The sequence below is a fragment of the Haemaphysalis longicornis genome, unplaced genomic scaffold, assembly GCF_048455015.1.
Source record: "Haemaphysalis longicornis isolate Haplotype H1 unplaced genomic scaffold, Haemaphysalis longicornis Haplotype H1 scaffold_2, whole genome shotgun sequence".
Taxonomy (NCBI): Eukaryota; Metazoa; Arthropoda; class Arachnida; order Ixodida; family Ixodidae; genus Haemaphysalis; species Haemaphysalis longicornis.
In genome coordinates, this window is record NW_027526295.1 from 27,334,928 (window position 1) to 27,359,404 (window position 24,477).

The 24,477-nt window shown below is 48.0% G+C and overlaps 1 protein-coding gene across 1 annotated transcript in view; it reads left to right on the forward strand.

The window, feature by feature from the left end:
- The first annotated feature begins 12,027 nt into the window (after positions 1-12,027).
- LOC144167030 (uncharacterized) overlaps positions 12,028-24,477 on the forward strand; it is a 105,417-nt gene continuing 92,967 nt past the window's right edge. Inside the window, exons 1-2 of the mRNA XM_077696426.1 lie at positions 12,028-12,216; positions 20,415-20,512. The gene's annotated coding sequence lies outside the window, so the exon portion shown is untranslated. The remainder of the gene's footprint in view (positions 12,217-20,414; positions 20,513-24,477) is intronic.

The following is a 24,477-nucleotide window of genomic DNA, read 5'->3' on the forward strand; positions in this document are numbered from 1 at the left end:
GTAAAAACCGGGTAAACTTGGCCTCAGCCTTCAACGCTTAGCTTAGCCAGCAAGAACATCCCGGAACCTAAAAAAACTGAGCGAAGCCCAGCAAAACCTAGGAAAAGAGCAAGATCCTAAAAAGCGAGGATGATCCTCAGCTCTGCTGTTTCTCCAGCTTTGTGCCAGTAGTGCAAGCTGCACCATTTGTAACAACGAAGCTGTTGTTGCTGGCTGTAATGTGTGCGGCGTCATGAGAAAACCCCCGGGTTATAGTTACTCCATCCGCTTACCGCGCACGTAAGCATGCGCCTTACGTGGAGCGCCTGGCATCGTCTAGGCTTGCGCGTGGCGCTCAGAAAAAAATACTAAGGAAACAGTTCATGTGCGACCACGCCTCAAGAGGGATGCGCAAGACAGCTCGCGCTACAGACGCATAGTTGGCCGACCCGGTTGCCACCGGTTCTAGCACGTGTCGACGAGCTCCACTTTCGAACACATGTGAAAGCGTGCGGACAAAGCGATCTTGGGCCGCCAGTCATGCGTGAGGAAGACGACGATATAGATGGACTTGACGATGGCTACTACTACCATTATGCATTATGTAAGAAGACTAGAGGATATTTACAGTGGTTCCCACAGCTACCATCAACCTCCACATTGAGAGCAGTAAAATACCAATAAGGAACGGCGTCACGCGAGGAGACACAATATCTCCGATGTTATTCACAGCATGTATACGAGAAATATTCAGAACATTGGATTGGGAACTGGTGGGAGTAAGGGTTAATGGAGAATACCTCAGTAACCTAAGATTTGCTGATGACGTTGCCTTGCTAAGTAACTCGGGGGACGAATTGCAAAGCATGCTTACCGCACTGGACAAACAGAGTAGAACCGTGGGCCTCAAAATTATTATGCAGAAAACTAAAGTATTGTTCAATAACCTTGGGACAGCACAGCTGTTAGAGATAGGTGGCGAGGCCGTGGAAGGGGTACGCGCATATATCTACGTAGGACAAGTTGTGGCCCCGGATCCCAACCATGAGGCAGAGATAATTAGAAGGATAAGAATGCGGTGGATTGCATTCGGCAGGCATTCTTAGATAATCAATGGGAGCGTGAAGAAGAGAGTATGACAGCTGCATTCTACCGGTACTCACCTACAGGGCAGAAACTTGGAGGCTCACTAAGAGGGTTCAACTGAAATTAGCGGGCAATGGAACGGAAGATGATAGGTACAACATTGAGGGACAAGAAGAGAGCGGAGTGGGCCAGGAGGCGAACACGTGTTAAGGACATATTAGTAGGAATTATGACTAATAAATGGACGTGGGCAGGGCATGTAATGCGAAGGCAAGATAACCGTTGGTCATTAAAGGGACACTGAAGTGAATTTGTCAAGCTCCCGTTTTTGCTTGCACTGCGTAGACTGGCTCAAATTAGCACACTTTTCATCGTTTATCCGGTTGACTAATCGGTAATTATTTTACAAAGCGCGAAAGAAGAAAAACTACCATGCGCGGTTTGCGGCGGCCACACCAACTAAGCTGTGACGTTGGGAGGAGGGGGCACCGTGATTGGACGATGCCCAAGGTTAGCAATCAAACAAGTTTCGGTTTCGGTTTCGGTTCTGTTTGACATCCGATGGCATCGTTGGATGGGCATTCTCAATATCACAGTAATCGTAGTACCGTGCTTTTGCCATGTTGTCGACTGTAAAATGCATAAGATAGGCCTCCCAGGACGGCTTGGAATCGTAGCATTCATTAGCTGAGCCCTACGCAGTGCATGAACGCCCTCCGCGGCCCCGCAGACGTTCAAATGCATGCGCTTTTCCCCCATATTTGGAGCTTGCCTCACTCATGCCTGTATCGTAAAAAGCGTGTTCGCACCAGCCCAAGGGTCTGTTGATTCTGGCCTGGGCCCACTGCCTGCATGCAGTCGGTGCATATGGCAACAGCACGCCAACGAGAACTCGCTAGCGCGCCAGTGCCAGCCTGCGCGAGTTCTGTGGACTAGTTCGTGGAGCAATGAACGTTGCGGCTCAAAAAAAAAGGTGAACCCAGTATAGAAAACATCGGCGAAAAACGAAAAAGTGAACTTATAAAAAAAAGCATGTACCCGCGGGGATTCGAACTTGTGACTGGCAAAACAGTTCGGGTGACATACCTAGCACTCCAAACCACTAGGCTACAAGCGGGCGATGCCGATAGTGGAAATATAAGCTATATATTAATGTATAACCAGTTTACACTTTTATTTAGTTTTAGTATTTCGAGCAGCTTAGGTGACTATTTGTTGTATTGCGCTCGTGCAGTAAGCGTCCCCCGAGTTTCCACCATAGCTCACGTCTAGCAATTGCATTTCGTATACGGAAAAGCGCTCGCAGATGCGTAGTCGTGCTGCCGACCGCTGTGCTTGTTCGCCCAGCGCAAAAAAGTGCTTCCCGCACCCTAGTTTTACGCTGTACAATAGAAATATCAGTTGATTTTATTTCCTTAGTACCTATATTGACTTTGCTGACTCTTCTCCCCCTTCAAGAGGCCTTATATTATCCTACTGGCGTACCAGTCAGCGAAGCGTCGCATGTGCGCTTGTGCAGCGCTTGTGTGAAGCGACCTTGACTTGGAGCTAGATACAGTGTACAAACTAGCGAAGTAAAGAAAGGCACATTCTTCCATTCCCAAACGTGTTGTGGCTCAGTTTCAACTGATCGAGCGAATTGCGACGACCCGTCGGCGGCCGGCGGACTAAACGCTGGGCCGACTGACTCGGTCGCGGAAGGTCGGCGAGCCGTGCAGTAGCGCAGCCAATTGCCAGCTCCTCTCCTGCTGACGTCACACGAAAACGCCACAGAAAATGGGCGAGCGTAAAGAGAGGAGGACAGCATTTTCGAATTGATTTTTCTACTAAATAAATTAACGTAAACGCGCTCAGAGTGGTCGAAACAGGGCCTAGGGACTCTGAACTACAATTTGCGCTCGTAATCCCGCATTGTTTACAAATCACATCAGTGTCCCTTTAAGGGTAACAGAGTGGATCCCTAGAGAGGGCACGCGTGGCAGCTAGGGAGCGGCAGAAGGTTAGATGGGCAGATAAGATCAAGAAGTTTGCGGGGATAAATTTGTCGCCGTTAGGGCAGGACCGGGGTGTTTGGAGATTAATGGGAGACGCCTTTGCCCTGCAGTGGGCGTAGATAGGCTGGTGATGATGATGACCACTACCACATTGAAACGCGACAACGGAACATGTATATAAACAATTTCAAACCTTCTGATACGTGGTGGTGTGTCCTTCACTGCTTACATAGAAAGAAACCTCCAGTCCTTGCGCGACTGATATAGTTCAAGCACCCCCAATTTTATTACGAGGCTATCGATTGCGTTCATTGCTGCAGCTGAAGGAAAGCCGGCCAATAGCCCCTCCACTGTTGTAGTGTTTTTCCGGCGGGCGAACAAGAGAAAGATAGAAAAATCTTTTGAGCAAGTTTCCAAGTTGCCTAATAGATATATAACGGTAATTTTTGGCTGAGGTGTTTTGCGCCCCTCTATAATCTTAGTATTGCACGTTTTTGTTGAGAACGTTCCGGAAGCATCTGAGATTTCGAAAAAATGAAAAAAGGGTTGCCGAGTCTTTTTGAATCGGCAAAATGAAAACGTTCGCACAAAGAAACTTACAATATGAATTTGTTTTTATACCGTTGTTACAATGGAACGAAAAAGCAGCACTAAAAAAATTAAACACAAAAAACACTCCTCTTGTTTTCTCCGAACCCGTTTGAACCTATTCTACCCGGTTCGAACCGGAACAGAATGGTGCTCCGGAACCGATCCGGAACTGAACCCGAAATGCTTGAACCCGAACCCGAACCGAACCTGAAAAAATTCCGGTTCGACACCCTGGTTCCAAATATCAACACCGGCTGGAAACAAAGGAATGCGTAAAGTAATTTACCAATTACTTGAAGGGAGAAATCTTCAGTGGGTGAGATCTTCCTATTGTGTGATCTTCCTATTTATTTATTCTTAGAAGTGGGGCGTGCCTGCGGGCTACCCTCATCCTGCTCTGGTGTTTTCCTGTTCCGAAGCGCGCTTATTTTGTAGCGTAAGCTACACTGGCCGAGGTTGATTTTTGCGTGGACCTTGAAGGGCCGTGCTGCGCAAGCGCGAGGAGAATTTAATTGGATTAAATTTGGATTGTATTAGGTTGGATTGTATTGGATTGGATTGGAAATCCAATCCAATTGGAATACGAGTGTGTACAGAATTGGGTCTGCACATTCGCCGGTCTGCACATTCCAGAGGAGGGTCGTCATAGCCGCAGCAGACGCACTGGCGCCGGCGTGTGCGCAGCTGTGCGCTTTCGTTGCGCAGTAGCCAAGTATGACGGTGCGGCGCAGCCGCTTAATAGCCCTTTCGCGTGGCTCCTGGAGAGCCATGCTGCGCGTGCGCGAGGAGCAGTGACTTGACTGTACTAGACCGGACTGGATTGGGTTATATTTTAGTGGACTGGATTGGATTGAAAATCGTTTTAGCAGCAGTAATCATGATAATCAGCTAATCCTAGGCAACCAGGAAACCCAAGAATAACCAGCTGAACCATAGCTCGCGCTACGTATATCCTGGCATAGCCGAGCTGAGCCACTGCTAATTTTTTTCAGCCCGCGCATGTTCGGTGCGCAATTCTGTACAAAAAACGAAGACAAAAGAATTTCGCCCTAAATAATTGGAAGTAACTTAATGACAAGCAAGTGCAGACACCTACGTCCTATACCTGGTCAGTGTTTCGCGTTAGTTCAGCACACAGACGTTGTGTTCTCTCCGTGGCGCTCATTCCCCAGAACAGTTTTCAAAATGGCGGGAAGCGTACTGCCATTTTGACGTTAGAAAATCAGGATTCCCAGCAGGGTGTTGTGTTGCCCTGTCTCGTGTTTTGCCCGTTTTGTGTCCGTTTCAAAAGTGTCCGCTTTGAGCAAGCCGTGATTGGCTAAAAGAGAACACCCGGATGTGACGCCATGCAAGCACGGCAGAGCTATGAGCCGCGGCTTCTCGGAGCAGACGATTGGGAGCAGACGATTTTTCGTTGCCTTGTTGTTGGTTCGCTGGCGGCACGATAAAGACATAAAAGATAGTTTAAAATAGGTTTACTCGTTTAAAAAGTGTATAGAACAACAGTTGCGCAAAAGTCATCCCAAAGCCCGCCTACAAGTGGAAGTACGTCAGAATAAAACGCACGCAAAACGGACGTTTACAAAATGGTCAAACACGAGAATACCGCCCCTGATCAGCGTTTAGTTTTTATTTAAACAGTTATCTTCTTTCCAGCAATCACCTATATTTTCGTTCGAGCGTAAGCCTTGCTCGTGTTGTGTGAATGTTTACTAGTACCAATACAAAACGACTCTGCCAGTAATGTTTTAGGTAAACCTATTCGTCGGTGCAAAAGTGAAACCGTCTTCATTGCGTTTTAGTTTTAAATGACGATAGCAAGTAGCTGTCCTCCCTGACAAGAATGTGTACATTCAGGTAGACCCGACAGACGCACCGTAATTTTGGCCAGAACCTAGCGCAGGGCAGCTTTGCTGTATGTGTACCTTCAAGTGCCCCTTAATAATGTTGATGTCGCAGTCATTTGTCATTTTACACAACTCAGTCACCACGGCATGACCGTGTGATCTCCATTCTCACCGGTGTGTGCGTACAGGCCGTTGGGGCAGTACAACGCTCATAAAAAAGTTGAACAGGGCAACATAGGAGTCGCCAATTTCCAATGTCGATTAAGGCGATTGTACTACACTCGCTTACCCCGCAAGGGGCACCTTGAGTAATCTTGGTGACGGTGAGTGGCGACACCGCGTACCCCGAGCCCCCCCACTTAAGCTGTCACCTACCGTGGATAGAAGTTAAAAGGTGAAGGATTAGAAGCCGTGAACGGTGGTCGTCGGAGCCTTGGTCAAGCTCCGGCCGATGGGCTCCCTGCCTGTCTACCAGCTCCGGGACCTCTTTGACTACCAGGGTAAGGTCAAAGGAGAAAGTACCCCCGTCTCCCTGCTTTCCAATGTATCATATGGCATTTTCCAACCCCCCCCCCCCCCAGACGTGATCGGCCCCCGAAAAGGGGCCGCACCGAAGTTTCCTTTCCACCACTTCCTGACTTGAGTCCTCCGAAACCGAACAACTATCCTCGCTTCATCGTGATGAGATCTGTAGACCAATCAAAACCTCTTGCTTCACAGTCGGTATTTCTCATTTCAAAGTTTCTTGACGGTATAGTTGGGGGGTCGTATAAGGCCAAAAAACATCGAACCGGTGAAATTCTTGTCGAGGTCAGTAGCCAGGATCAGGCCAAAAAACTTCTTGCTCAAACCAGCATCGCCGATCTGCCAATCCAAGTCACGCCCCACCGCAGCCTAAACAGCTCCCAGGGCGGGATTTCCGACTATGACCAACTGAATGAAACTGACGCCGACTTGCTGGAGGGCCTTCGTGGCCAGGGCGTAACAGCGGTCAGGCGAATAACTATACGAAGAAATGATAAACACATACCAACAAAGCACCTCATCCTAACCTTTGACAGGTCGAGCCTTCCGGAATACGTCAATGCAGGTTTCGTGCGATGTCCAGTCCGGCCTTACATCCCGAACCCGGGGCGCTGTTTCAAGTGCCAACAGTTCGGGCACCGCACGAACTTCTGTCGCGGCCGACTTACCTGCGCGAAATGCGCCCCGCACGACCACGCGTCCGAGAATTGTAACGCGCAACAGTCTCTTTGCATAAACTGCCAGGGTCCACACGCGGCCTACTCCAGGAAATGTGAAAAATTTCAACTTGAAAAGAAAATCATAAACATCAAGGTAACCGAAAACATCACCTTCTCAGAGGCGCGGAAGAGGTTCGCCTCCTTCCCTCTGGGAAGGTACGCCGACGCAGCTCGCCGGGGGGCGGATCGGCGTCTTGTTTCGGCGAGACCCAGTACCGAGAGTCGGACTTGATCCCGTGCCCGCCCCCCCCCCCCACCCCCCCCCCCCCCCTGGGTTGCCTCTTGCAGCCCAACCCGCTTCCGCACCGCTCGCTGGTCCAGCAGCGGCTGTGGCGGCAACTACGTCTGTTGGGGATGCCGCTGCATCCACTGCTTCCTCTCCACCGGCCCAAAGCACACGCAAGGGCACGGAGATGGAGACGGAGGCAGTCGCAGCCACCTCCTTCCCCGCCTCACTGCCTGTGCCATCTGTGGTGCTCCCCACGCCTTCGGCACTGGCAGCGCAGGCAAAGAACACCCGAAAGGGTACCACGTCAAGGGGGCCCAGTCCGCTGGGCACCCCCTTGCCATCAGATGACGACATGGACGTCGAGCCCTTCCGGCTTTCATCGCAGCGGAAAGAACGGGCTGCGACGTCCAGGTCAGCGGAGAATGCCAGAAAGCCCCTCCCAAGCGGCCAAGCCCCGAAAGACCCTACATAAATAATCACACTCCAGTAGCTCTAGCACATTATAATGGGAAGAGAAAACATAGTTCAATGGAACTGCAGAGGCCTTCTGAATAATCTTGACGACGTGCATGAGATTCTGCATGCCAACCAGCCAAGTTTAATGTGTCCAGGAAACACATCTGAATTCCAAACGCACAAATTTCTTGAATAGTTACCTGGTATTCAGGAAAGACAGGGATGGCTGCACACACTCTTATGGCGATGTGGCCATAATCGCCCGCAAATCCTTAGCATACCACCCTGTCACCTTGAACACCGTCCTTGAGGCTGTAGCCGTCCGCACAATAATTTTTAATAGGTTGATAACGGTATGCTCCATCTACATCTCTCCTGATCTTGCACTTCTGAGCCCTGACTTTGAGGGGCTGGTCGACCAGCTTCCTGAACCGTGCATCTTAAGAGGAGACTTCAATGCACACAATTCTCTTTGGGGCTCTTCTCGCACGGATGCCCGAGGTCGCCTGATAGAGAAGTTTTTAACATCCTCTGGAGCATGCCTTTTCAACAAGAAACAGCCTACATACCATAACATAGGACACAATACATACTCAAATCTTGACTTGGCTACTGGTTCGGCAATTCTCTTTCCATGTCTTGAGTGGGGAGTGGGCACGGACCCATAAGGTAGTGACCATTTCCCCACTTCATTAACGTATATAGGTACAGGCCCGAGCAGTCCATCTTCCCATAAAAGGATCAATGAAGCAAGAGCTAACTGGAATACATTTACAGAGACATCCAAACTACACCACACATCGCCTACACGTTAAAGAAGCTACCCAACTACTCAAGGCGCACATCCTCGACGCCGCCAAAAAGTCCATTCCCCACGCCTCTGGTGCCCCGTGGAACCAGAGGAGGCCGTGGTGGAATGAGGACTGTAGGCGGGCGCGAGAGGCCCAGAACAAGGCGTGGGGTATCCTTCGTCGGTACCTCACGTCGGGTAACCTTATTCTGTTCAAATGGGCTAAAGCGTTTGGAAAACGTGTGCGCCTTCAGGCAAAACAAGAGCGTTGGCACACCTTCTTGACATCTATTAATTCATACGCGGACGCACACAAAGTCTGGACACGTATACGCAAGCTCAAAGGACAACAGACACACAGCCCGCTCCTGGTTAGCACAAGAGGGGACACACTGGAAGACCAGGCTAACACACTTGCACAGCACTTCGAACACGTGTCTAGTTCAGCACACTACACAAGCACTTTCATGAAACACAAAAAATCTGCAGAAGAAAAGCCCTTACACGACAAAGACAAATCAAAAACTTCTTACAACTCTGAATTCACTCTCTATGAGTTGAGGGCTGGCCTGAGCACGTGCAAACCTTCAGCTCCAGGTGCAGATAAGATTACATACACCATGATACAGCACCTACACCCACACACTCTTGAAACACTCTTACACCTATACAATAAAATATGGCTTTCAGGGCACGTTCCACGCTCTTGGAGGGAGGCCATAGTAGTGGCTTTCCTAAAGGAACGGAAGGACCCTTCCTCTACTGCCAGTTATCGTCCCATTGCCCTGACAAGCTGCCTGTGTAAGCTCCTCGAGAAAAGGATAAACAGGCGATTCGTGTACTTCTTAGAGTACAACGGTCTTCTCGAGAGCTGCCAGGCGGGCTTTAGGGCGGGGCGATCTACGAACGATCAACTCGTTGCGTTAGAGGCGTATATCAATGATGCTTTCCTCCATAAGCAGTACTGTATGACAGTATTCTTTGATCTTGAACAGGTGTACGACACTGCTTGGCGGTACGGCATCCTCAGCGATTTGAAGTCCTTTGGCATGTCAGGTAACATGATGAGTACGCTTGTTAGTTACCTGTCTGAAAGAACGTTTCGCGTGCGATTTGGAACTGCAATCTCTAGGGTTCATGTGCAGGAAAACGGCGTGCCGCAAGGTGGTGTTTTCAGTTGCACTTTGTTTATTGTAAAAATAAATTCTCTTCGGAAGGCACTGCCACCATCGATCTCTTGTTCAATCTATGTAGACGACATGCAATTATCCTTTAAGTCTTGTAACCTGTCTATCTGCGAGCGGCAAGTCCAGCTTGGTGTGAACAAGCTAGCCGGCTGGGCAGATAGCAACGGTTTTAAATTTAATCCAGGGAAGTGCACTTGTGTTCTGTTTTTCAAGAGGCGTGACATTCGGCCGGATCCAGACATTCGACTCCACGATGCCTCTATTCCTGTCAACAAGGAACACAAGTTTTTAGGTATAATCTTTGACGAAAAGCTCACATTCATCCCACACATAAAACAACTAAAACATAAATGCTTAAAAACAATGAATATCCTGAAAGTTCTGTCGCACATCTCTTTTGGTGCTGACAAACAACTTCTTTTACGTGTTTTTACCAGCCTAATAGGTTCACGACTGGACAATGGTAGCGTTGTCTATGGGTCAGCCACTAAAACTTCCCTCAGATTGCTGGACCCTGTGCTTCATCTAGGGCTCCGCTTGTCGTGTGGTGCCTTCCGAACTAGTCCAGTTGAAAGCCTGTATGTAGAGTGCAACAAATGGAACCTACAACGTCAGCGAGCATACACAGACCTCCTTTATGCTTTTAAAATTTCATCCATGCCTCACCATCTTTTTAAATCAGTTTTTCATGATACCTCCATGACTTCGTTCTCAATCGACCATCAATCGACCTCAATCGACCATCGTTCTCTGCGCCCTTCTCTTACAGAGTTAGAGAGGAAGCGTCAGAGCTTGCTGTCTTGTTTTTAGACACCATCCAAAGTTCTGTAACAGATTTCATAGCACCATGGCATCTCCGCCCTGTGTCATGCGACACATCTTTTACACATGTAGATAAAAACCGAGCTCCCACATGTGCAATTCAGCAGCACTTCTTGTATTTACAGGAGAAGTATCATTATTCTGAATTTTATGCGGATGCTTCTTAGACTTCCACCTCTGTGTCCTGCAGGGCGCATGGGCCCGGCCTTAATGCCACCAGAACTCTGAATAATCATACTAGTATCTTTACGGCAGAGGCTTATGGTGTACTTCCTGTTGTTAATCATATACTGCAAAGGCACACCCCACAATCCATTATCTATACAGATTCACTCAGTGTGGTGCGGGCATTGTCATCAACAAAGTCTTCAAAAAATCACGTTGTAAATCTTATCATCAAATGTATTATGTCGGTGTATGTCCACATATTTGAACTCGTTCTTTGCTGGGTCCCTGGCCACTGTGGTATAGCCGGGATCGAAGCCGCGGATCGAATGGCCGCTGCTGCTACACTCTCGAATGCAGTAGACATAACCACATTACCCTACACCGACGTGAAGCCACACATCAAACAACAACTTCGCAAAACATGGAAAACACATTGGAGTGAACAAACAGACAACAAGTTTCACGTAATAAAACCACACTTGGGACCGTACACCTTCGATACACGCAACAGATACATAGAAGTCGCCTTGGCTAGATTACGGATAGGGCACACGCACGCAACGCACTCGCAGCAGCTCACTGGATCTCCAATCCCTCTGTGCAGCAGGTGCGGAGAGGCCCTATCCGTGATCCACATCCTCATACAATGTAAGGCACTCGACATTACACGACGAAAACACTTCCCACAACTACACACACGACATATTCCAGCACACCCGTCATACTTCTTAGGAGATGATGCCATGTTTTCTGTTCAGCGCACCTTTGAGTTCCTATCAGAAGTTCACTTTTTGCAACTCATCTCATACCACCCATAGTTTTACCCCTGGTCCTATACACCAGCCACCTTATTTTTTCTTAAACCACTCTTGTTCTTCACCCTGGCCGTTTACACCAGCCGTACTCATAGTTTTTAACTGATTTTATTTCGTGTTCTCTCCTCATCAAATAATTTTGTGCTTGGCGCTCTTTGCCCGTGTTGGCCTTGCGCCAATAAAATCAAACCATCATCATCAGTACACTCGCTTATCCCTATGGAATCGAAAATATTACCAAAAAGTACGGAACGCAATCTATAAGATAACGAAGTTTCACATTGGGAGTCGTGTCCGACACCCCATTGCTGAACGGTCCAAAGCCATGCTAAAAGGGGGAATTGAAGTTCAAAGGCAAAAAAATGCATTAAATGGCACTGTTCTCCAAGCAATTATAAAAACACAACTAAAAGCGCAGAGCAGAAAGCGCAAGAAACGAGAGAAGCCAGTCGTTAGTTCAACTACATTCACTGTTCGTCTCTGGTTCTCATGGCCATACTTCAAGAATTCGCTGTTGGGAGTTGTCTGTGGTGAAAGTAGGAACAAGGCGACGTACGTATGTGCTTTCGCCTTCTTGAATTGTTCTCATATGGCCTTTTCCTCTCATATATTTGGTTTTGGTGAGGGAACCTTGAAACTCTAAATCCCTATTACGTAGACTTCGCCATCCTACGGTGTTTGCGTGTGCGCTCTGTCATCCCCTGATGACAGTATGCGTTAGATAAACTCGTTGTGGGTTGCGCTGCGCGAATTTGCTCTGCATTGCCCTCGTAGAGAAAACAAAATCGCAACACCAGCTCCCCCGCTTCCCACAGACCCCGCATCCGGCAGCCAGGAGGAGGCCTCCAGCAGCAGCGAGCCAACCGCGTCGCTCAGCACTCTCGTCAGGCAACCTCCGAAAGCCGTGCCCGCGGACGAGCACCGACTGCCGCTACAACCGGCGCCAGAACAGCCTCCTGCCCCTGCCCATGCCCCTGCCCATCCGCAGGCGGAAGCCCCTCCACGGCTGTAAGCTCTTCTGCCATGCTCCGCAAGAAGCGGAAAAGTGGATTTCTTCTCCTGAAAGAGAACGCAGTATACCGCGTTCCCGCTACTAAAAATGCCCGATATGAGTTCCGATTAGACAATGTAAAAGAGTGTAAATGAATGTCTAGAAGACACTTAGAGCCTAGTAAGAAAATTCAAGGGAGCAAACTCATGTCGTCTGTAACACCATTACATCCTAGGAAAAACAAGAATACGTTATTTTGAAAGGTCTTTTATTGGTAATTACACCAATGCAAGGGGTGTCTTTCTTTTTTCATGAACCGAAGCTTTCAGGCTCTCACGGATGATGTCCGTACGCTAAAATTCATTTCAGTAAAGTGAATTTACAGAGCTGGGGAACGCGCCGCCAGATGCATTGGTGCCGCCGCCTGGCAGTGGCCCTGGGAAATAAACGGACATGCGCAGTTGAGATGCCGGGAGAGAGGGTGCGTGTCTAACTGCGACATGTTGCTCTCTTCTCGTTCGGATGCTTGCATTGTCGTCATGCCGCAAGAGAGCTGAAAACAACTTTGAGCGATTCGGCGCGAAATAGTACGCAACTGCGGCCACTGCGTTCTCGGCCCACGCGAGCGCCCGCTCCCCGTTTCTACCAAACGTTCTACCAGCCCACATAACCGACGTAGCATTGAATGCCTGGAGCAGCGACTAGAAGCGAATGACGATGACCACCTGGGTCACGTCCGAAGCCCTGTGCTCTGCAGCCCGCTCGGGAGATTACAGTGTGGTCTCGTTGAGTTTGGTCTTGATTTGATTTCGGCTCAGAGTTGGACTGATGTTTTGGACTTTCATTTTAGACTCAGTTTTGGACATGATTTTATATCCCACAATGCTTCGCGTTTCCCATCGTTGTGGTGAGACAAAGCTGTAGTGTTGATAGAACGTAAGGATTTTAGTTTTTATTTTGAATACCCGCAGGGCAGTTGCATTCAAGAGGGGAGTGGGTGTATTACACACGAACAAGGTGTAAATCACTAACTGTAGTAGACAATACATGAATCAATGAAACAACAATTTATAAATTGTGTAACTACAGCAGAGCAATGACCAAGACCTCTATTCTTCGCATTTTTCTACTTTCACGTCCACTGCCGACATATCTGCCTGTATTTTTCGGTGACTATTTGGCGCAATCCTTCTGTGTACGTCCACACAAATTCCCGAATAACAGCGGTGGGGCACCTCTAGAAGGAGCACCACCGCAGATAAGGTATTACAACAGTGAAGTCTGCTTTCGAGCCTGTTCGAGTGTGAGCAGAAGTGTCGCATGCGGCTGCGCACCTCTTACTATACCATTTTAAAGATAGTAGTCTTAAGCGGAGAGCACTTTAGGGCCGCGCCTTGTCGTCGTAGCTCGCTCGCTGGACCCCCTAGAGCCGGCGTTCCGTCGTAGCCGCTGTCGTCGCGGCGTAACCCAAGGCATAGCCTCCTCTATAACTTATAGAGGAGGCTATGCCCAGAGGCTTCGAAAGCCAAGTGGTTTATACTGTCATAAGCGTTCGAAACTCGCGAACTGCTGGCGGTTTTCATACTTCTCCCCGTTGTTTAGCGCAAAGGAAACTGAGGGTGCATTTCAGGCAGAATATACGTAATTCACCGGTAGCGCCCGCGTTCATTTAGTTCGGAGAGCTCGTTGGGTTTGTGTTTACGATAATAAGCGAAAGAAAGTGGCAGTGCAACGCCGGCACATGTGGGAGGAAAATCAAGCGCAAAAACAACGGCATTCCCGCTGGCGCAGTTTCAGGCAGGGGGCGCGTGAGCGCTGCGAAGGCGGGAAATTTGATTTGCATTCGGTGGTAGCGGTGAGCCGATAACGGTGCTAAAGCCCATTAAGGCGAATGACTGCTCTGCACTTCCAGCAGCTTTCACATTGAGTGGAACGGTTGTAATTTTTGGGACACTAAAACGCGAAAGATTGCGCGGCTTCCACGAGTGGTGCAAGGCCGGAGAAACGGCGGAGCTGGGGGTCAGCCAAGCTTGCTTCGCCGTTGGATGCGCTGTAAGTGTGGGAGACACACCGGAACAGCCTCGTAAAATCCGGCTACTTAGCCCCACCCCTAAACACCTAGCTTAGCCTAGCAAGAGTATGGCAAAACGCAGCAAAGTCTAGCAAAACCTAGCAAAACTGAGCAACAATGGAAGAAGCTAGGTCGACGCCCAGATCCGCTTTTTTTTTGCAACGGAACCCCTATTTCCCACTCTGCCAACACCTCACCGAAAACCAAGGGTGTTGCAGCCAGTCAAGACCCTTTCCGTCACGCAAATAGTCTTTCTAATTTTAAAAGTTTGAATTGACGTTTAACGTGCCAAATCTACACTAGGGCCATGAGGTGCACCGTATATAGAAACGACCGATCATTGCAGGCGAACAATATTTTTTGCTTTTGAAGATTTCTTACGAGGTGAAGAGGAGGGTATGAAAAGATGTCTTGTACTTCGCAAAGCAATTATACATGCACGCATGGGCTTTAATGAATCAACAGCTGAACTCCTTTTCCACTCCCATTTAACACCCTATCAAAAACCCAAGGTGTTAAAGTTGGTCAACACACTTTTTTCAAAATGCATGTAGCGCTACGAATAAGGGTGTTGAACTTCAAGAAGAAGAGTGTAAAGGCCTCCCAACGACCTTTTTGCTCTTATTCTACACCCTTTTTGGCCAAAAAAAAAACTGTAAAGAAGTGTAGTTTTTAGGTGAGTGAAGCTTTGCTGCAATAAAAAACGGCGCAAATGAGACGCAGAAAGTCAGACGACCTCGTCCCAAAGCCATGCTTCCGACGTGGCACTATCGCCGTAGCAGAAACACGGTTGCCGATGTCAACGAGAAGCGAGGCATCATGGGCAATGTGCGAGCGGAGCGCTGGCACGGGGCGAGGGGAAAGGCGAAACGAGGGGAGCACGCAGCGAACGAGGATGGGCTGTTTTGATTTGCAAAAACTCCGCTAAAACTAACACCTCAAATAAATTCTCGAAGGAGACGATTACTAGAAAATTTATTCATTTCAAAATGTGAACACCCATGTATCCCCAAAACCTGTTTCATGGGCCCCTTAGTTAAAGTGACAGAGACAAGGCTCAATAGGTTCAATAGCAGTTTATTGGCATAACTTCCCTACAGCTGAGAGCTGGAGGCAGCCAAAAGGCAGGAGCCCATACACCAGTGCTCGCTGCCTCCTCAGCTGTATGTAGGCGCTCACTAGAGCCAACAAACGCTTTCTTGTGTGGAAAAAGCACTCCGGTGGGGGCGTACAGAAAAAGCGAGCAATCAAAGCCCCTTTCTAAAGGGAAAGATGGTTTGAATCCAAAGCTGCTTCGACCATGTCGGAATGGCGCAACGGAATACACGGCGACCGGATACCGAGAAGGGCCCAGGTGACCACGGCAGGTGTTTTTTTTTGCATATTCTGGCGCCTTACTTCCCTTCGGTTATTACCATCATTGTTTTATGAAACCCATTATGTAAAGGTGGCGTTCCTGCAGTGCATTTTGGCCAGACATGGAACGCCATCAGTGAGGAATATAAAGTTTCGCTTTAAAAATTGCACGCGAACCAGCCGATCAACCTTCTTGGGTCAACGTGCAGCATCTGTTTCTTGCGCACGCCATCCCGGTATTTCTAACATTTCCTTCTTAATATTTCGCAAGCATAACGTAAAGTTACCCGAAATAAAAATCTACTTGAACGCATCCGAATATTGTTTAGGGGTGGATGCTCTTCCAAGAAAAACTGATAAGCGGTTTATACTAAATGGCTAAGTGTTTACAACGAAGGATCGTTTATTGTTGCACTACAAAATTGCAAACAATATAATTCAATGAGGTGCGACGTAACCTTTGTTTAGAGGGACGATTGCGATGCTGAAGCACACGTATGTAGTTACAAAAGCCAGTGATCAACAAGCCAGAGGAAGTTACAGGTTTCTCGTACTTTGCTTTACAACCCACATGTCGGATTAAACCGAACAAAAAAAATCAGGGCCTATCCACTCTGTAAAGAATTATTACCAGCGAAGCTATGGGGCGCCATGTTGGTTGTTTTAGCAACTAATAATATACGTTTTTCTAATGTAGTTTCCGTAAAATAACACGTACAGACGTTCTCTGCAACCATACCGCTCCTTACGTGGCCATGTATTGCAGCCGACTAATTCTGTAACGGTTACAACTTTACTGCTAACTAATGATGACCAGTGAAATTCAGTGTTTCGTTGAGCCATGTTAGCGGTACTTCTCATGTAAATTCAGTAACACAAGATGACACAAGAGTTAGAACCGTATTCTCTAACCCTATTGATCCCCGTGATTCACTGTGCAACCCACGATGTGGCAAAGAGAGCGTAGAAAGACCAAGAAGCGGGCTTCACCTTAAATACAAGTGCATTGCTCAGAAGAATTATTTTCAAATGCAATAAAAGAAAAACAAGAAGAAGAAGACTTAATTTTTCACCAGACGTTGTTACAATTCCTGCTGAAGCGGCAGGAGCTAAAGGCATTGAGTGCCTGACGAGGGCTCCTGGCCACCTGAAGTTCACAACAGAGGAGTTCACAGCAGAGGACATGTTCAAATCAAATGAAAAAAAAAACAAATAAATTAGGAAAAATACAAAAAATCGTACATTTCTACTAATGAGAATGCCAAGTTATGCAATATACATAAAACGTTTTTCTGCGATATCTGTTACCAGTAGATACAATAGAACACGACACATTTCTTGACTGATTGTTCTTCATGTCTATGAAAACATCGCGTCTTCACACAATACAGTTTAAAACCCGACATACATCAAAATACCAAGGACCCGAGACATTTTTTTTCAATTAAACGTTTTGTATGCAGAATGTGTGGCGCATAGTTTTACTATCCCGGGGATTTGAGTATGCGCCGTAAGGAGGCGCTACGCTCGCGTGCGATGCAGCAGGGTTGTCTGTGTCGCCATTGCTGTTCATGCTGTACATGGCTAGACTAGAAAGAAAGCTTGAAGGCAGTAAAATAGGTTTCAATTTATGGTATAGCCGCAAAGGATAGGAAGTGGAACAAAATATCCCGGGACTGATATATACAGATGGCATAGTACTACTAGCACATAGCAAACAGTGTCTGCAACAGCTCACAGATATCTGCGGGGAAGAAGCCACTGAACTGGGGCTAGAGTTTAGCACAGCAAAGTCGGGAGTTCTAGTTTTTAATGACAACGCCCGTAACGAATCGGTATTCGTTCAAAAAGCAGCAATACCGTGGGTAACGGAATACAAATATCTGGGCAGATGGTTAAACGAAGGTGAGGCGTATCTAAAAACTCATGAGGAGCATTTAAGAATGAAAGGCAGAAGAAACGCCTCTATCATGAAGCACAGAGCAATGTGGGGATATAACAGATATGAAGTAGTGAGATCTCTAGAAGGAAGAAATGGTACCAGCACTACACTTTTCAAACGCAGTAGTGTGTGTCAAATCATAGATTCAATCAGGGCTAGAAGGAAATCAGCGGGAGGTAGGTCGATTGGCATTATGATGACACAGTAAAACAACAAATGAGGCAATGCAGGGACACATGGGATGGGCACCCTTCGAATTGAGAGAAGCACAGAGCAAAATGTGTTTTCAAGAAGGGCTTAGAAATATTGATGACCAGAGATGGGCGGTCAAAGTGTTACGGTATCTTGATATGAAAAGCGTGGACACACAGTGGAGGAACAGAACCAGAAGGCTCTGGACAAAGTATATGAAACATGGAAGTGCAGGGGAAACGACCAAGGCAATAAAAAATGAAGTGAAAGATACAGAGACAACGACCTGGAAAAAGAGGATGGATGCGAAGAAGTCCTTGGATATCTACAGGATCGGGAATCAGGAGATCACAAGGGAAAAATTATTGGATAATACCAAAGGCACTTCATTGCTTTTTGAAGCCCAGGCTGGTTGGTTGCGGACAAAAACGCTTATCCGCGATCCGGTACACGAAGAACTGCGCGTAGGCTACGGAAATGAGCCCGAAACCATGCGACATATTTTAACGAAGTGCAAAAGTACATGCGCTCGCCGAGGCAACCACATGACAGCGACGGCTCGAGCGACTGAGGATGGCGATTTCAATGTTGCCGCACTGCGCATAATAACGCGCTTGGTACGCTGGTTGTTTGCAAACATTTTTTTTGCTCATTTGTCATAAAAAGCATGACTAAAAAGTATTACGCCTTTCTACCTTGCTTTTTGCACTTCATTGCATCTCTAAAACTGGTTCGGGTTAGCGATAGCGCACGCTTTCCCTTCTGCGCCTCGTCTCTCGGCTCCAACATGAACGCCGTGAAGAATTCGCTTTGTTGACGTCGTTGTTCCCACACGGGTCTCACCCAGTGTGTGCGGGAGCCTTCTTGCTTCTGCTTCAGCGTGTACACAAGCTTTGCCACGCAAAGCTTTCTTTGCCGCTGCACCGCAAACACCGTCTGCGTGGATTTGCAAAATCTTTTCCGCGTTCTCTTCCAGAACCGGAGGATGCGTGCTTACGTAGGGGCTCTCCTATAGGCTAGTCGCTGAGTCCACTTCCGGGAGGCGAGCGACTGTTTCTGGCGGCCCAGAACCTAGCGATTCGATGAGCGACTTGGTCCGCAGCGAAAAGTAGTTCCTCGCTAGTCGCGTCGCTCCCCAAGTCGCTTGCAAAATCGCTTCATGTGGTTGGGGCCCATCCGTCCAGTCCTCAGTGATGGAGTCATCCAGCTTCCGGAAGCCCTTGGTTTTAAGGTTGGAGGAAAAGTGAATTGGACAGCAGTAGAAGTTAGTAAAAGAAGGTTATAATGTTGGTGGGAAAAGAGCAGAAAACAATCTGGGAAGACATGTGAACAAAGAAGTCAGACTGGCACAAAAAGTTCGTAAAAATATTTTTTCCTTTTGATAATAATATGTTTTATTTATTTTGTTTGTAATTTTGGCGAGGTGATTGTACAGCGGCGTTGCAACTAAGGCCGCTGTGCAACACCACCCCGTTACAAAGGGTAAGCCACTAAGCATCACCAGCATCATCATCATGCTTGTCATCATTCTGTTTCCGGATATAATCTGCTACATCTTAGCGAAACACAGCGTCACTGGAATATAATATATGCTGTAATTGAAATTTCCTGTAATTGAAGTTGCCTGCTGTGTACCTTCGCGTCCGACACGAGATGCGTGCTTTCGGTGGCATAAAGGCCTTTGTCCTGCCCTAGACAACGGTTATGAATGCAAGGCTATACAAATGATACCAACACAAATGAATCTGACTTCAAACCAAGTTCTACCAAGCCCCTTTACAGCGCGTAATAAGAAGCGTCTGTCATTTCAACAGCATTCGAGTGCTGTAGCGCACAGGGCTTTTGTGATCTTGTGAGAGGCTTGTCAACCAAATACTCGTAGCTTCTATGAAAACGGCACTTGCTTCTGTTCAGCAAGCTAGCCTCAAACGCTGTGTGGAACGCAATCAATGTAAATAACTAGTTTTTAAAAAGAACTGCGAGTTGGGCTTGTTGGTATAGGTTCATGATGGGAAACAGCGCAAAACAAGACTTGGACGCAAAACAAGACTTCGTCCCGTAGTCTTTCTTGTCCAAGTCTGGTTTTGCGCTATTTTTTGTTGCTTCTGAAAAAGCAGGTGCTACAATCTGCCTGTTATAACGGGAAAAGCCGTATATAGTTAACATAGTAGGTAGTTCTAAGTGGTAGGGTTAATAGGGATGCATCTTAGCCATAAATGGGAGTACCATTCAAACCCTTGTCGCCAAATTGTGCGTTAAAAACGAGGACGCTTATTGGTTCCTCTCAGCGTTGTACCACGGTTGTTGCTTACTGTAAGTATAAGCACCCGCGGTTCAAGTATCTTTTGTAGCAAGAATGTTAACAGCGGCGAGAAGTTCGTCCCTTGCCAACCAGTGTTTTAGACACATCTTCAAAAGCAGTTGCCTTTCTCTCGGGAGCCCTGTCACTGCGGAAGTTGTGTTCTGGAACTGTTGCGAAGGCTGTGTACTAAAAAAGAAATGGTTTAACCCATATCTTGAAGGCAAGCCTGAAACTTTTTACCCACTTTTATTTAGACAACAGAACCTAGAGATATGCAGTGGCGGTCAAGCGTGCAAGCATTGCACGCCTGCGAAGCGCATTAAGGTAAATTCAGCGGCTTGCTGCAACGCAGGGCAGGACCGTCGCTGTGGAGGTGGGCCGCTGGCACTATCTCACTCCTGGCTGCCGTTGCTGCCTTGGTCATCGCATACTACATCGTCACCAGTCTGTGTGAGTCTATGCATAGCCCGGTGTGCCGCATTTCAGTGCGGGCGCTTCTCTTATTCAGAACCAGACGCCTGTGGCTCGAACTAATCGCGGAAAAGAAATGAAGGAAGATCACACTAACGCGTAAGACTTGAAGGTAACGAGGTGTACGCTACCACTGCCATCACGACGGTTCAAGTCCATCATTGCAGGCGATATGCTTCTTGGCTGCCGCAACGACCTTCATTCCAACATTGTTGCAATAAGTGTGAGCCTCCATCAATGGACATCACCTTGGAGGGGCGTATGCTGCGACCGGTGTTACTCGTTCCGAGCAAGTGTTGCCACGATATCGGCCGACGCTGTAGGTTTTTTTTTTTTTTTGCGAATCTTGATTAACCTTCCAAGGCTTGCAACGTGCGCCGTTGACGCTGGGCGGTCCCCGCGAGGCGCGCACACGCCAGCGGTCGGCATTTTCTTGTTTTTTTAACTACCGGGCGGTCGCCGTAATCTTGGCCAATCTCCCTAAGTGGGGATGCTTGACTTGAACGAGCGCAGGCGACCATGGGCGGTCGTCGCGAGACACGCACACACGAGCGCTAAGTATTTTCTTGGGTTTGTTAACTGCCGACGGTCACCGCGAGGCCCGTGGTCACGTGCTGGCGTTCGCGATTTCTTGGTATTTTTAACTGCGGACATCAAAAATTTCGATTTGCTAAAGAGCTTCGCTCTTAAAAAAACTGGGAATATGGATATCGCACCTCCCATGCCACCAGTTTCCGTGTGATAAACGTAAATAAAATCGGAGGTATGCAGGCAACCTTTTAGAGATTGTCTACAGATAAAACGGCTGGCTGAAATTCACCGTTCACGTGGATTTTTATGGTTCCTATCAGAAAGTTTCCAATAGAGCTAGCCAATGCCTATTAAACCGGTTATCCTGTTCAAACGGTTCAGAACGACTCCGGCACTGAAAGCCTGTTTTCTGGATATCGGGATTTTTAGCCGGGGATAATTAAACGAAATCTCACCAAACACACCATCTCACTAAAGCTAAGCGCTTTGAGATTTCAGCCGATATCTAGAGCTCGATAAAAAGAGAAAACAGTACTCTTTCTTTGTTCAAAAACCAAGTTTACACCCGGTGTGAGACGGTGCAGTTGAGCTCGTACTTCTCACCTTTTTCCCCAACAGGCAGGATATCCGGTGACAAACGATTGCTAGAGCACCCCGGAAGTTTGCGTCTGACGTCTTGCGTTTGCGTCTACCGCTAACGAAGCGAAATTCCCGGCGGAATCTGCTTCGTCATGCCGGCGCAATGGCCACCGGTGTCACGCACACCTGCCTGGGGTTAGCCGTTTCGTCGCCACTGCACCGCGGAGTTTACATGCGTTTGCCCGGACTCTATTTTGTCGTGTTTTTGGCAAAACATCTGAGAACCCACAGTTAGTGCCACAAAACTGTTTTTTTTCTTATACATGGATTGTTCAATTGATTGGTAGGGTTTAACTCGCCGACGCAATGCAGGTGATGAGGCATGCCATAGTGGAGGGCTCTAGATTAATTTTGACCACCTAGGGATCTTTAATGTGCGCCGAAAGCTCGTACACACGGGCGTTTTTTTCGTTTCGCCTCCATCAGAAAAGCGTTTTTTTTCCTTATACAGGGTGGCGCGACGATAATTCGAACACTTTAGAAATTTGGTCTGACGAACCGCCGCTCTGTTCGCGCTGAAACTTCACACGAAGGTCGCATTTTGTGGTCTATTTTGTATGACACAGGGAACAACGACGGTTCTTACCTGGTTATTCTGAAAATAAATAAAAACGATTTTCGCCTATGGGAAAATGGCGGCTGATTTCGACGTGCGAGCCAGGGCAAGTTGATCTTGGATCGACGGTGCCACCTGCGTACGCAGAGCGAAACGCAGGTTTGAGATTCACGTTAGGAAGGAACCAAATGGTGCAGCAGACGATGAGAAAATGTGAAAGCGGGTTTTCTGATTGTCTGCTGCACCATTTGGCTCCTTCCTACCGTAAACCTCAACGTGCGTTTCGCTCTGCATACCCCAGGTGGCGCCGTCGTTCCTAGATCAACTCGCGCTGGCTCGCACGTCCAAATCAGCCGCCATTTTCCCATAGGCCAAAATCGTTTTTATTTATGTTCAGAATGACCGGGAAAGTACTTTCGTTGTTCCCGGTGTCAAAACAAAAAAGACCACAAAATGCGACCTTCGTGTGAAGTTTGAGCGCGAACAGAGCGGCGGTTCGCCCAGGAAAATTTTTTAAAGTGTTCCAATTATCGTCGTACCACCGTGCAGTTTCAGCACAATGGCTATGGAGTAAAATCAGTTGAGTGGCGTCCCTCCAGCCTTTGCCATGATAAAACGCTCCGTCATTGGAAGTGCGTCACCTGTACACGTAAATTGCCGTAAATGCTTAGCCATCCCGCAGTAACTGTTAAACAGGGATTTCAAGAACGTTAAAAGAAGACCCACTTTATTATCTGCGATCGTTTTTTTTGTTTAGTACCTAATTAGTACGCAAATTTCACAAATTTCGTACTTTCAGAATCATGCCTTGAGTGTTGGCAGTTTAGAATGATTCCGATTCAATGCAATTTACGGTGGCGGTTTTTCTGGGGTTTCAAATATGTCCAGCAATATGGGACAGCTACGGAGACGAAATCGGCTCCAGAAAAGCGACGGTGAAACGGTGACTCCACAGAATCGACGCCAATAAACCTGCTCATGTTCGCAGAGATGTCTTTTGTATATAGAGAAGAAGTCCGGATACTGGAATATTCCCATGCAAAACCGGTCAAAAAAGTACACTAATCGATCACTCCGGTTATCCGGTTATCGGGCTTCTAGTAGGGCCGCACAATGTCCATCCGCGTCCGTGCGCATAGCATTTACAATCGCAAATAATCACACCGGCACCGGCAGGATTCGAGCCTATGTCTGGTAGACCAGACGGAGTTAGCGTAAGTCGTCTTACCCATTGGTCTGCGACCGGGAGTTAGTACGCGAGAGTCAAACGGCTTACTCCCTCGCTTGTAGCGGTGCGGAGTACGTTAGAACATCCCTATGTCCGTCCGCGTCCATCCGTGCGCACACCACCATCAAGCGAAAATCAAGCGAAATTCTATATGGGTGGTGAGTTGCAGTTTAATTTAGGGAATAATCAAGGTGCAACTCACGGCTCAAATCGAAAGACGGCCGGGCTCAAACAGGATGTCATTCGGGGCGGAACTTGGATGTCATTTCGAGTCCCCGTACTCCGCGCCCTCGCCATCATCCACGGAGTGGAGATGCTGCCATTTTTTGAATTGGAGTAAACGGGGGATCACATAACCGGATAACCCGCCGCGGTGGCTCAATGGCTAAGGCGTTGCGCTGCTGAGCACGAGGTTGCGGGTTCGATTCCCGGCCGCGGCGGGCGCTTTTCTGATGGAGGCGAAAAGCAAAAACGCCCGTGTGTACGAGATTTCGGCGCATGTTAAAGATCCCCAGGTGGTCAAAATTAATCTGGAGCCCTCCACTACGGCACGCCTCATCGCCTGCGTTGCGTCGGCGCGTTAAACTCTACAATTAATCAATCAATCAACATAACCGGATAACCGGTTTTGCCGGAAAACCGCTTTGCTATCGCCTCGATAGTCTAACACATGGCAAGACCACGGATGGTTTCAAGGTAAGGAATCTCATCAGCCCCCCGCAAGGGGCAGCTTGAGTATTCATGGTGACGGTGAGCAGCGACACCGCGGACCCCGAGCTCCCAACATAAGCCCTGTCCAACCGTGGCGATGTGTTTAAAGGTGAAGGGTAGAAGCCGTAAACGGTGGCCGTCGGAGCCTTGGTCAATCTCCGGCCGATGGGCTCCCTGCCTGTCTACCAGGCATGGAGCTCCGGGACCTCTTTGACTACCAGGGTAAGGTCAAAGGAGAAAGTACCCCCGTCTCCCTGCTTTCCAATGTATCATATGGCA